This window comes from Camellia sinensis, chromosome 13 (genome assembly GCF_055761805.1).
Source record: "Camellia sinensis isolate YWXY chromosome 13, ASM5576180v1, whole genome shotgun sequence".
Classification (NCBI taxonomy): Eukaryota; Viridiplantae; Streptophyta; class Magnoliopsida; order Ericales; family Theaceae; genus Camellia; species Camellia sinensis.
Window position 1 is genome coordinate 143,153,436 of NC_138973.1, and position 15,387 is coordinate 143,168,822.

A 15,387-nucleotide genomic window follows, 5' to 3' on the forward strand; every position below is an offset into this window, starting at 1 on the left:
TTTACTGATTAATTTACTGAGTAATTTATTGAGAATTTACTGCGTAATTTATTGGGAATTTACAGAGTTATGTACTAAGAATTTACAGGCAATTTATTGAGTAATTTATTGAGAATTTATTAGGAATTCACTGAGTAATTTGCTTATAATTTACTGAGTAATTTATTGGGAATTTAATAACTAATTTAATGAGAATTTACTTGGAATTTATAGAGTAATTTACTAAGTATTTTACTAAGAATTTACGGGGAATTTTACTGGGTAATTTTTTGAGAATTTACTGAATAATTTACTGTAAATTTATTGAGAATTTACTGAGTAATTTACTAAGAATTTATTAGGAATTTAATGAGTAATTTATTGAGAATTCGATGGGAATTCACTAAGTAATTAAATGGGACTTTACTGAGTAATTTACTGGGAAATTTCAGAGTAATTTACTGAGAAGTTACTATCAATTTACAGAGAATTTACTGACAATTTACTGAGAATTTACTAGGAGTTTAATGAGTAATTTACTGAGAATTTAGTGAAAATTTGCTGAGAATTTACTGGGAATTTACTGAGTAATATACTGGGAATTTACTGAGTAATTTTTTGAGAATTTAATGAGTAATTTACTGAGAAATTATTAGGAATTTACTGAGTAATTTACTGCAAATTTACTGAGAATTTGCAGAGTAATTTACTAAGAATTTACTGGGAATTATCAGCGAATTTACTGAATAATTTTCTGAGAATTCACTAAGTAATTTACTGATAATTTAGTTGCAATTTACAGAGCAATTTTCTAAGAATTTATTGGGAATTTACTCAGAATTTACTGAGTAATTTTTTGAGAATTTATTGGTAATTTACTTCAAATTTACTTCAAATTTAAAGAGTAATTTACTGAAAATTTACAGAGTAATTTACTGAATTTGAGTAATTTATTGAGAATTTACTGAGAATTTATGGGGAATTTACTAGGAATTTACTGAGAATTTATTACGAATTTACTGAGTAATTTACTGAGAATTTATTGGGAATTTTTTGAGTAATTTAATGAGAATTTACTGACAATTTACTGAGTAATTTACTGGTCATTTAATGGGAATTACTTGAGTAATTTATTGAGAATTCAATTAGAAATTTACTGAGAATTATCTAAAAATTTATTGGGAATTTACTTAGTAATTTATTTGGAATTTAGTGAGTAATTTACTCAAAATTTACAGGGAATTTACTAAGTAATTTAATAAAAATTAACTGGGAATTTACGGAGTAATTTATTGGGAATTTACTAAGTAATTTATTTAGTTATTTACTGAGAATTTACTGGAAATTTACTGAGAATTTTCTGTGTAATTTATTGAGAATTTTCTAGGAATTTACTGTGTAATTTACTAAGAATTTACTGGAAATTTTTTGAGAAATTTACTGACAATTTGCTGAGTAATTTACTGCGAATTTATTGGGAATTTAATAAGTAATTTACTAACAATTTAGGGGGAAATTTCTAGGTAATTTAATGAGAATTTACTGGGTAATTTAATAAGAATTTTTTGGAATTTACCGAGTAATTACTGAAAATTTACGGGGAATTTTCTGAGTAATTTGGTGAGAATTTACTGAAAATTTACAGAGTAATTTATTGAGAATTTACTGGAAATTTACTGAATAATTTATGAAAATTTTACAGGGAATTTAATGGGTAATTTACTGAGCATTTACTAGGAATTTACTAAGTAATCTATTGAAAATTTACTGTGAATTTACTGAGAATTTACTGGGAATTTACGGAGTAACTTACTTAGAATTTACTGGGAATTTGTCGAGTAATTTACTGGAAATTTATTGTGTGATTTACTGAGAATTTTCTGAGTAATTTATTGAGAATTTACAGATAATTTTCTGGTAATTTACTGAGGAATTTTCTAAGAATTTAATGAGTAATTTACTGACAATTTCTGGGAATTTACTGAGAAATTTACTTTGAATTTATTGGGAATTTACTGAGTAATTTACTTTAATTTACTGAGTAATTTACTGACAACTTACTAGAAATTTTCTGAGTAACTTACGGAGAATTTAGTGAGAATTTACTGGGTAATTTACTAAGAATTTACAGGGAATTTACTGAGAATTTACTAAGTAATTTACTGAGAATTTACTGAGTAATTTACAAAGAATTTACTGGGAATTTACTGAGTAATTTACTAAGAATTTACTGAGTAATTTACTAAGAATTTTCTAGGAATTTTCTGAGTAATTTACTGAGAAGTTATTGGCAATTTACTAAGTAATTTACTGATAATTTACTTGGAATTTACTCAGTAATTTACTGAGAATTTAGTGGAAATTTTCTGAGAATTTAGTGGAAATTTACTAAGTAATTTACTAGAAATTTACTGAGAATTTAATGAGTAATTTACTGAGAATTTACTTAAAATTTACTGAGTAATTTACTGAGAATTTACTTAAAATTTACTGAATAATTTACTGAGAATTTACTGGGAATTTATTGAGTAATTTACTGAGTAATTTACTGGGAATATATAGAGCAATTCACTGGGAATTTACTGAAAATTTACTGAGTAAATTACTGAGAATTTATAGGGAATTTACTCAGTAATATGCTGGAAATTTACTGACAATTTACTTAGTAATTTACTTAGAGTTTACAAAGTAATTTACTGGGAATTTACTGAGAATTGACAATGAATTTACTAAGTAATTTAAAGAGTAATTTACTGCAAATTTACAGCGAATTTACTGTGTAATTTACTATGAATTTACTAGGACTTTATTGAGAATTATTTACTGAGAACTTACTGCGTAATTTACTGACAATTTACTAAGTATTTTACTGGGAATTTACTGAGTAATCTACTGAGAATTTATTTGTAATTTATTGAGAATTTACTGGGAATTTAATGAGTTATTTACTGGGAATTTACTAAGTAAATTACTGACAATTTTCTAGGAATTTACGGTATAATTTACTGAGAATTTACTAGAATATGTTGAGTAATTTGCCTAGAATTTGAATGGAATTTACTGAGTAATTTACAGAGAAATTACTGGGAATTTACTAAGTAATTTACTAGGAATTTACTGAGTAATTTACTGAGAATTTACTTGGAATTTATTGAGAATTTACATGAAATTTACTTAGTAATTTACAGAGAATTTACAGGGAATTTATTGAGTAATTTACTAAGAATTTACACGAAATTTACTGAGTTATTTACAGAGAATTTACTAGGAATTTACTCAGTAATTTACTTAGAATTTACTAAGTAATTTTCTGAAAATTAATTGGGAATTTACTGGGTAATTTATGAAAAATTTACTGAGAATTTATTGAGAATTTACTGAGTAATTTAATGAGAATTTACTACAAATTTACTGAGTAATTTACTGAGAATTTAATGGTAATTTACTAAGTAATTTACTGAGAATTTAATGAGTAATTTACTGAGAATTTACTTAAAATTACTGAGTAATTTACTTAGAATTTATTGGGAATTTACTCAGTAATTTACTGGGAATTTATTATGTAATTTACTGAGAATTTACTGGGAAATTACTGAGCAATTTACTGAAAATTTACTGAGTAAATTACTGAGAATTTACAGGGAATTTACTCAGTAATCTGCTGGACATTTACTGACAATTTACTTAGTAATTTACTTAGAGTTTACAAAGTAATTTACTGGGAATTTACTGAGAATTTACTGAGTAATTTACTGAGAATTGACAAGGAATTTACTGAGTAATTTAAAGAGTAATTTACTACAAATTTACTGAGTAAGTTACTACGAATTTACTATGTAATTTACTATGAATTTATTAGGAATTTACTAGAACTTTAATGAGAATTATTTATTGAGAATTTACTAAGTAATTTACTGACAATTTACTGAGTATTTTACTGGAAATTTACTGAGTAATCTACTGAAAATATATTTGGAATTTATTGAGAATTTACTGGGAATTTAATGAGTTATTTATTGAGAATTTATTGAGAATTTTTTGGGAATTTACTAAGTAATTTACTGACAATTTACTAGGAATTTACTGTGTAATTTACTGAGAATTTATTGGGAATATACTGATTAATTTGCTTAGAATTTGAAGGGAATTTACTGAGTAATTTACAGAGAATTTACAGGGAATTTACTTAGTAATTTAATGAGAATTTGCAAGGAATTTACTGAGTAATTTATACAAAATTTACTGAGTTATTTACAGAGAATTTACTAGGAATTTACTCAGTAATTTACTTAGAATTTACTAAGTAATTTTCTAAAAATTAATTGGGAATTTACTGGGTAATTTAGGGAAAATTTACTGAGAATTTAGTGGGTATTTACTGAGAATTTATTGGGAATTTACTGCAAATTTAATGAGAATTTACTGCAAAATTACTGAGTAATTTAATGAAAATTTACTGGCAATTTATTGAGTAATTTACTGAGAATTTAATGGTAATTTACTAAGTAATTTACCGAGAATTTTCTGAGAATTACTGGGAATTTAGTGAGTAATTTACTGAGAATTTTCTTCGTAATTTACTGAGAATTTATAGGGAATTTACTAGGAATTTACTGAGTAATTTACTAAGAATTTACTGAGAATTTAATGAGTAATTTATTTAGAATTTACAGAGAATTTACTTAAAATTTACTGTGTAATTTACTGAGAATTTACTGGGAATTTACTCAGTAATTTACTGGGAATTCATTGAGTAATTTACTGAGAATTTGCTGGGAATTTACTGACAATTTACTTAGTAATTTACTTAGAGTTTACAAAGTAATTTACTGGGAATTTACTGAGAATTTGCTGAGTAATTTACTGAGAATTGACAAGGAATTTACTGAGTAATTTAAAGAGTAATTTACTGCAAATTTACAGCGAATTTACTAAGTAATTTACTAAAAATTTACTATGAATTTATTAGGAATTTACTGAGAATTTACTAATTATTTACTGAGAATTTACTGAGTAATTTACTGACAATTTACTGAGTATTTTACTGGAAATTTATTTGGAATTTATTGAGAATTTACTGGGAATTTAATAAGTTATTTACTGAGAATTTACTGAGAATTTTCTACGAATTTACTAAGTAATTTACTGACAATTTACTAGGAATTTACGGTGTAATTTACTGAGAATTTACTGAGAATATGTTGAGTAATTTGCTTAGAATTTGAAGGGAATTTACTGAGTAATTTACAGAGAATTTACTGGGAATTTACTAAGGAATTTACTGAGTAATTTACTGCGAATTTACGTAGAATTTACTGAGAATTTAAATGAAATTTACTTAGTAATTTATATAGAATTTACAAGGAATTTACTGAGTAATTTACTAGGAATTTACTGAGTAATTTACACGAAATTTACTGAGTTATTTACAGAGAATTTACTAGGAATTTACTCAGTAATTTACTTAGAATTTACTGGGAATTTACTAAGTAATTTTCTGAAAATTAATTGGGAATTTACTGAGTAATTTATAGAAAATTTACTGAGAATTTATTGGGAATTTGCTGAGAATTTATTGGGAGTTTACTGAGTAATTTAATGAGAATTTACTGTAAATTTACTGAGTAATTTACTGAGAATTTAATGGTAATTTACTGAGAATTTCTAGGAATTTAGTGAGTAATTTACTGAGAATTTTCTTTGTAATTTACTGAGAATTTAAGGGGAATTTACTAGGAATTTATTGAGAAATTTACTAAGAATTTAATGAGTAATTTACTGAGAATGTACTTAAAATTTACTGAGAATTTACTAAGTAAATTACTGAGAATTTACAGGAAATTTATTCAGTAATCTGCTGGAAATTTACTGACAATTTACTTAGTAATTTACTTAGAGTTTACAAAGTAATTTACTGAGAATTTACTAAGAATTTAATAAGTAATTTACTGAGAAGTGACAAAGAATTTACTGAGTAATTTAAAGAGTAATTTACTGCAAATTTACAGCGAATTTACTGAGTAATTTACTAAGAATTTATTGTGTAATTTACTATGAATTTATTAGGAATTTACTGAGAATTTACTAGGACTTTACTGAGAATTATTTACTGAGAATCTACTGAGTAATTTACTGACAATTTACTAAGTATTTTACTGGGAATTTACCAAGTAATTTACTGAGAATTTATTTGTAATTTATTGAGAATTTACTGGGAATTTAATGAGTTATTTACTGAGTAATTTACTGAGAATTTTCTGGGAATTTACTAAGTAATTTACTGACAATTTACTAGGAATTTACGGTGTAATTTATTGAGAATTTACTGGGAATATGCTGAGTAATTTGCTTAGAATTTGAAGAAAATTTACTGAGTAATTTATAGAGAATTTATTGGGAATTTACTAAGTAATTTACTGAGAATTTACTGAATAATTTACTTGGAATTTATTGAGAATTTACATGAAATTTACTTAGTAATTTTTAGAGAATTTACAGGGAATTTACTGAGTAATTTAATGAGAATTTACTAGGAATTTACTGAGTAATTTACCGAGAATTTACACGAAATTTACTGAGTTATTTACAGAGAATTTACTAGGAATTTACTCAGTAATTTACTTAGAATTTACTGGGAATTTTCTAAGTAATTTTTTGAAAATTAATTGGGAATTTACTAGGTAATTTATGAAAAATTTACTGAGAATTTACTTAAATTTACTGAGTAATTTAATGAGAATTTACTTGCAATTTATTGCGTAATTTACTGAGAATTTAATGGTAATTTATTAAGTAATATACTGAGAATTTTCTGAGAATTTACTGGGAATTTAGTGAGTAGTTTACTGAGAATTTTCTTCGTAATTTACTGAGAATTTATTGGGAATTTGTGATGACCTCGTCACGTATAATATTTTATATTTGGTTAATTAAGGAGATTTGAGATTTTAATTAGTTGTTATCCTAATTTAATTTGGGATTTGTGAGAATTGTGGAATCTGATTCGTATATGATTCTGTTGAAAGATTTATTTTAAGGGTCCAAATGGCTTAAGGAAGCGAAATTAATAAGTTGAATCAATTTAATTTTAATTACGGACCCATTTGGGAGTTAATTAAATATTTGATTCAGTTTAGCAGAATTGAGATTCGATTAATTAGGTCCGAATTGGAATTAATTAAGTTAGTTAAATTATGAAGATTGAGAATGGTGATTATTATGAATTAAATTTATTTATGGGATGTCCAATTTGAATATGTAATTATTGACGAAAATTTAGAGTCTGATTAGAAATTGAAGGGCTAAATGGTTTGGGAAATCGAAATTGATGATGACCATAAGTTTAATTTAATATTTGGAGCCTTTTGGGAGTGTGATTAAAAATCTGATTCAGATTGATAATTTTAAATAGAATTAATTGGGCTCTAAAGGAAGTCAAATTAGACTAATTTAATTAGGTGAGATTTATGATTAGCCATGATTAATTTAATTATGTGGTAATTAATACATAATTAGGCACTAAGCTAATCCCATTAATTTACTTAATCAAGAGAAGTGTGTAGACAACCTAGAGTTGTATATGCTGGAGCCTCAAAAGTGTGCACGTGTATACGTGTTGGTGAGATTATGAGACAAGTGTAATTCTTTGGGCCCAAAGCTTTGCTGAGAATCATATATGTGTGTCTATGCTAAGGAGTGAAAGAATTGGATTCATTTCTGCTTTGGGCTGGGAAACAGCCAAGAGAGAGAGAGAGAGAGAGAGAGAGAGAGAGAGAGTGTTCAACCAAGGAAGAAGTGAACTCAAGAGATTCAACCATTGAAGGCTTAAGGTAAAAAAATTGAAGCTTGAATTTTGTAAATAATTTACCTACATGCTGAAATTAAGAGGTAAATGGGTTCAATTTCATGTAATTAAAAGGAAATTAGCAAAAAGATGATGAAATTAAATTAGATTCATGATTATGGAAATTAATTTAGAAAGTAATTATTTTGAGATTGATTTTTTATAATCTTGCATGTTCAATCAAGTTAGGTTGAAAAATATGAGTTATGGTTCTTTAAATTTGTTATGTTTGAATTAAATTTTGAGAATTATTCTTGAATTAAGTCCCATAGATTACATGCATCAAGATTAATTTGAAGATTTGGTCCATGCGATGGAGTTAGGTTCAAATTTATGGGAATTAACCTAGAAATTGATTATTTTGGATTTGATTTTGGATATCTGATATGAATTTGAGTCTAAATTTTACATGCATGTAATTTGGAGAAATTAAAGAATTAATTCATGAACATGGTTAAGGTTAATCAATATGGAAATAATTATAATTCTTCAATTGAGCTTGGGCTTGGAAACCTTTATATATTTATAAGGTATAAATTTACATGCATCATGGATTTAAAATAATTGATTGCATGTTTTGATGTAATAAGAATTAAGCTTTGGAAAATTATGGGTTTATGAACAAAGAACTTAATTTGTAAATTAAGGGAGTTTTGATGTAATTGATTTAAAATTGATCATGGTCGATGAAGATGAGCATCAATTGTGTTGTTTAAGTTGAAAATGAAGCCTATATCTCACATGCATGTGAGATTCAACGTGATATGGAAATTAATTTTCATGTGAAATTCAAAGTGATGGAAATTAATTTGCATGAGTTTTAAAGATATGAAGTTGGCATGGGTTATCAAGAAAAATGTGAAATAATCTGGGAATTGAATTGTGATTTTGGACAAATTAGACTCAATTTTCTTATGTCCTCATATTGTATAAAGACTTCCATAATTTTGTATCAAGAACATGAGTTTTAGACCCTTTGAATGCTTAGTTTGAGCTTCAAATGCAATTATGGAAATTCTAGAATTCGGCATGTCCGCTCGAGTGGGGAAATCTTCGCTCGAGCATGAATGTTACGACCCCATTCCGCCCCTAGTAGAATGGTGCCGTGATGGCCAGCAATCCAAGATTACCAAAGGCCAACTGACAAAGATTCACACACATTCAGAGTATACATATGGGACTTACATGTGCGGAAGCAATAAATTTAAATCTAATTAGTCCATAAGAGCTGTGCATAGGTTAAATGAAATGACATACACTTTAACGTGGTTTACAACTTGGATACAATTAAAATAAAGTACATATTACATCTTGATCAAAAGGCTTCTCAAGCCGACATATACAAAAGAAGTGAATTAAAACTAAGAAACATAATCTTCAAAATGCTAGCAAAATATGAATCCCAAACATCTTGCAAATAATCATCTAGGCGTCTCCGCCTTCTTGCTCGTCACCTATATATATATAAGAAGAGGGTGAGCTTGGATACTCAGTGAATGATATTAGTAATAAAGGTTTAAATGAATGATATTCGAGATCTTTATCAAAACAATACATATCATAGCTTGTACAAAATCAAGGGATGAACCAAGTTCATCTATCAAGTCTTTCAAAGCTTCAAGGGATGCTTACTAGCATCGGTATAATACAAGGGATGACATTCCTGACAAAACAAGGGAATAACCGACCCGGAATCAGTTAGACAAACCCACCCGCACAAGGCCGTCGGTGGCAAGGGAGATATTTCAACAAGGCTACTAGTTGCATTATAGTCCCCTAGCACTAAGGACTTTCCAAGAATGTCATCAAAACAAGATAATACTTGATACAAAACTAGGGATAATCATGCATACTTGAACATCACTTTTCCAAAACGAAACAAGCAAAGCTTTTATCAAAACATTAGAACATAGCTTTATTAAAAATACCACTCACATAGCTCTTTGGATGTGGGGATTACAAGCTAGGATCCAAGGCCTACAAGTACATAATAAATCCCATTGAATGCATTTCAAGAAGACAGGAAGAGATGCTCAAAGATGGATATGGAATGCATTTCCTAAAACAAGCTTTGCATGAGTGTAAATGATCTCGGCATTTCTTTCAAAACTAAGTCAAGACAAAGCAAAACGTGTTGTAACAACCCTCACTTTACTCTAGTCATGCTTGCATGTATTTACATGATCTTGTCTTGTTAAGTCGCATTTACAAACCTTGATTTGTTTCACATAAGTGTTGCTTGCATGCCTTGTTCCTTGCTTGGTGTGAGTTTGGCCGAGGTCATCTTAAGCCTAGGTTACACCTTTGAACTTCTTACACCTAGGACCATCTTGGAACCACTTTGGTTGACCTCCACCCTCACCTTGACATGTTGGCCGAGATGTGTATTATCTAGGCCGTGATGTTATACCAAAGTGATCTTGTCCCTGGACTGGTACGACCTAGACCGAGGTGTGGCACATCTAGGCCAAGGTGTGGCACAGCTAGGCCAAGTGTTGTCCTTTCTAGCCGAGATCATTGAGTCCTTACTTGCCGAAGCTTTGTCCTAGCTGAGATCATTACCCGCCGAAGTGCCCCTGTCACCTTACTTGTTGCTTACACTTTGTCATGCTCTTATCTTATCAATCTATCACCTTTTTGAGGAGATCCAACCAGCCGTTGCCATGTGTCCCAACAGAGGGTTAAGTCAGCCGGCAGAGTTAGAAATATATCATTTTGTGTCATATCTCTTGCATGGTAGAGAGAGAAGCTCTAGGAAGAGGAGAGGAAGTTAGAGTGAGAGAGCTAGATCCCAAGCTTGATCTTTAGAGTTTGAGCCATTTAATCCGTGTTTTGAGGTTAGAATCTTGATTTACCCTTGTTATTCTTTATGTTGATCCGATTGCATTGCATGATCTAGCATGATTCATGAGCCATGCATTGATTTAAAGCTTGCTTTAGAAAGAGAAAATGATGTTCTTATGTTCTTGAGATAAAACTATGTTTTGATCCGAAAGTTTGTAACAAGTTCCATGTTTTTTTGTTTGTTTCCATGAAATCTTCAAGTATGGATACCCAGGTCCATGTTTTCAAACTCAGATTTCAAATAGGGAAGTTATGAATTTAGCATTCATGCTCTTCATGTTCTTCAAGAGGGAAACCCAGATTTTCCCAGACTTCATTTCCATGAATGTGGTCATCAGGAACACACCTCGGCCTAGACTTGGTTAGTACCCATCATGTTTTCCCAAGATGAAAAGGCAGTGTTGTAACTTCCAGCATGTTTTGCTTTGTTTTGACTTGATTTTATAAGAAATGCAAAAATCCTTTCCTATCATGTAAAGCTTGTTTTAAGGATGCGTTTCATATCCATCTTTGAGCATCTCACCTTGTCTTATTGAAACACATTCAATGGGATTTATTATGTGCTTGTAGGCCTTGGATCCTTGCTTGTAATTCCTACACCCGAAGAACTATGTGAGTGGTATTTTTAATAAAGCTATGTTATAATGTTTTGATAAAAGCTTTGCTTTGCTTTGTATTTGAAAAGTATTTGATCAAGCATGAATGATTGTCCCTAGTTTTGTATCTAGTATTATCTTTGTTTTGATGACATTCTGGGAAAGTCCTTAGTGCCAGGGGACTATAATGCAACTCCACCCTTGTTTTGAAAGTCCTTAGTGCCATGGGACAATAATGCAACTGCACCCTTGTTTTGGAAGTCCTTAGTGCCAGGGGACTATAATGCAACTGCACCCTTGTTTTGGAAGTCCTTAGTGCCAGAGGACTATAATGCAACTGCACCCTTGTTTTGCCACAGACGGTTTTTCGCATGGGTTTGTTTGTCCGGAATGTCATCATTTGGTATTATGTATATGTTATTAACATCCAAGAAGTTTTGAAAGATTTGATAGATGAACGTGATTCATCCCTTTGATTTGTAAAGTTATGATATGTATTGTTTTGGAAAAGATCTCGGATATCATTCATTCAAACCTTTATTACTTGTACCATTCACTGAGTATCCAAGCTCACCCTCTCTCTATATATATGTCGGTGACGAGCAGGAAGGCGGCGACGCCTAGATGATTATTTACAACTTGTTTTGGATTTGCATTTTTGTAGCATTCTTGGGCTGTAGTTTACTTCTTTTGTTTATGTCAGCTTGAGAAGCCTTTTGATCAAGATGTATTTTGTACTTTATTTTAATTGTATTCAAGTTGTTAGACCTTGATAAGTTGTATGTCATTTCATTTAATCTATATACAGCTCTTATGGACTAATTAGATTTAAATTCATTACTTCCGCACATGTAGGCCCCATATGTATACTCTGATTGTGTGTGACTCTTTGTAAGTTGGCCTTTGGTAATCTCGAATTACTGGCCATCACGGCACCATTCTACTAGGGGTGGAATGGGGTCGTGACACGTGTGCTGGGAGTTAAAACACTGTTTCTCATCTCGAGAAAACATGCTGGGTACCAACCAGGTCCTGGCCGAGGTCCCACACCTCTTGGCCGAGGTATGGTCCCGATGACCACATTCAACGGAATGGAGTCTGGAAATTCTGGGTTTCTTTTTGAAGAACATGAAGAACATGAAATGCTAAAATCATAACTTGTTATTACAAAATCTGAGATTTCATGAGATGAGTTCGAAAACATGGACCTGGGTACCCATATTGGAAGATCTTATAAAAACAAACACAAAAACATGGATCTTGGTACAAACTTTTGGATCAAAACAAGGCTTTTCTTCAAGAACACAAGAATACCATTTTCTCTTTCTAAAACCAAACTTTAAATCAATGCATGGCTCATGAATCATGCTAGATCATGCAATGTGATCGAATAAACATAAAGAACAACAAGAGTAAATCAAGAATCTAACCTCAAAACTCAGATCAAACAGTTTAGACTCTAAGGATCAAGCTTGGAAATCTACTTCTCTCTCAAGAACTCTTTTCCTCCTCTCCCTAGAGCTTCTCTCTCTCTTCCTAGGACAAAGATATGACAAAATGATATGTTTTCTCATCCTGCCGGCTGACTTAACCCTCTACTGAAACACGTGACAACGACTGGTTGGCTTTCCTCAAAAAAGTGACTGACTGACAAGACAAGAGCATGACAAGGGTGTGCAACAAGTAAGATGGCATGGACACTCCGGTAGGTAATGACCTCGGATTAGGACAAGGCTTCAGGCAAGTACTGTCATAATGGTCTCAGCTAGGAAGGATAACACTTGGCCTAGCTGTGCCACACCTCGGTCTAGGTCATACCAGTCCAGGAACAAGATCACTAGGTGCAAGGATTAAAGATCTAGGACGTTTAGATGATAACATCTCGGCCTAGATGATGCACATCTCGACCTAGGTGATGCACACCTCAGCCTAAATGATGACATCTCGGCCAATATGCCAGGGTGAAGGTGGAGGTCAACCAAAGCGGTTCCAAATGGTCCTAAGTGTAAGAGGTTCAAAGGTGTGACCTGGGCTTAAGATGACCTCGGCTTAACACACACTAAGCAAGGAACAAAGCATGCAAGCAACACTTAGATGAAACAAATCAAAATGCAAGTTTAATCAAGACAAGGATCATGCAGATGCATGTGAGCATGACTAAGACAAAGTGAGGGTTGTTACAGTGAAATGTTGGCTTCCAGAACTTTTGCAGACATTGATGTCTGCTCGAGCAGAAAGAGTCACGCTCAAGCGTAGAAATGTAGTAACCAGTACTTTTGCAGCCAAAAGGGGTTCGCTCGAGCGGCCAAAGCCGCGCTCGAGCGGAGAGCCTTGTTCCTGAAATTATGAAAAATGGCTTTGTGTTTTGTTTTCCTTTCTCGCTCACTTCTAAGCACTTTTAGGCATGTACTAAGCATTGTAAATGAACTAAAGAGTTGGAAAGAGCCTAAGAGAATTAAACAAATTAAAGAACGGAATGAACTATATTGTGACCCGATTTCTATGTGTATTACGAATTGTGTAGGGTCAAGTGCAAGGACGAATCGAGCATCGGAACATTGTGAGTAATATCTTAGTAAAGATATTTTCAAGTATGTTATTTTCCAAATGCTACTTCTGTATAAGCTCCATGGATTTGTTGATTTGAATTATGAATGAGTAACCTATATGCCTAATTTTCTGTGTAAGCTCCATGGATTTGCTGATTTGAATTACGAATGAGCATTCTATATGCCTAATTTTCTGTATAAGCTCAATGGATTTGTTGATTTGAATTATGAATGAGTAATCTATATGCCTAATTTTCTGTATAAGTTCCATAGATTTGTTGATTTGAACTACGAAAGAGTATTCTATATGCCTAATTTTCGTGTAAGACTCCGTCAAGAATATGATTTGGGCCCAAGGCCGTTTGATATGTGATAAGAGTATGAATTGGGCCTGAGGCTGTTTGATACGTTTGATATGTCTAGGTTGGGCCAAAGGCCGTTTGAATATTTTGATGGGCCAAAGGTCGTTTGATCATTTTGATGGGCCAAAGGTCGTTCGAATATCTTAATAGGCCAAAGGCCGTTTGAACACAAATGTAATGGGCCAAAGGCCGTTTGAATGAAAAGAGATCATGATCATGAATATGAAATGCGCATAGATATGAATATGGAAATAACGGGCTAAAGGCCGTTTGAATGAAAAGAGATCATGATCATGAATATGAAATGCGTATAGATACGAATATGGAAATAACGGGCTAAAGGCCGTTTGAATGAAAAGAGATCATGATCATGAATACGAAATGCGCATAGACACGAATATGGAAATAATGGGCCCGAGGCCGTTTGATACGTTGAAGTGTTTGAATTAGGCCCGAGGCTGTTTGATGAGTCTAACATGTTTGATGCAATGGGCCCGAGGCCATCCGATATATTTGATAAAAATCTAAATTGGGCCCGAGGCCGTTTGACATGTACAAGAAAACACAGAATAGGCCTAAGGCCGCTTGTATATGAAATTTATGGGTTCGATGTACTTAATACAAACCTCATTCGTATAACCTCTTTACTATGGTATTATTCATTGGGCTTTCGCTCACTCTTTGTATATATGTATGTAGGTGAGCAGCAGGATGCCTAACCCCAACTGTAACGAACCCAAGAAAGAATGCCAAGTTGTGGAGTCAACCATGTCACGCCTCACGAACGAGGCCTTAGTTTTCAAAACCATCCTTTTGACCTTTTTGTCTTCTTTGATGGTTGTGTTTGACCTTATCAGTATGTAGGCAATGGTTTTGTATAAATATGGTATTACATGGACCTAGACATAGAATGTCTTTTATGTGGGTATGTTTGGTGTGAGTTATTAATATAAAAAAAAAATGTTTTTGTTCATTCCATTTATGCACAAGCTCATTGGACAATTATTATCTTTTGCTTCCGCTTTTGGCCCCATATGGTTATTTGAAAATCGTTTTCTATCTAAGGCCATAGGTAATCTAATGATTACTGGCCGGTTATGATCCTAACCTATAGGGGCGGGTTAAGATCATGACAGAATTTACAGGGAATTCACTGTGAATTTACTAGGAATTTATAGAGTAATTTATTGAGAATTTAGTGGGAATTTACTGAG

At 31.4% G+C, this 15,387-nt stretch overlaps 1 long non-coding RNA gene across 2 annotated transcripts; it reads left to right on the forward strand.

Annotated features, from left to right (window-relative positions):
- Positions 1 to 7,576: 7,576 nt before the first annotated feature.
- Positions 7,577 to 15,155, forward strand: LOC114319573 (uncharacterized). Of its 2 annotated transcripts, XR_014348492.1 has the most exons (3): positions 7,577 to 7,808; positions 13,787 to 13,822; positions 14,873 to 15,155. It is a non-coding gene; the product is annotated as an uncharacterized LOC114319573 (long non-coding RNA). The 2 variants fall into 2 exon arrangements; XR_003649470.2 differs by lacking the exon at positions 13,787 to 13,822.
- Positions 15,156 to 15,387: the final 232 nt, after the last annotated feature.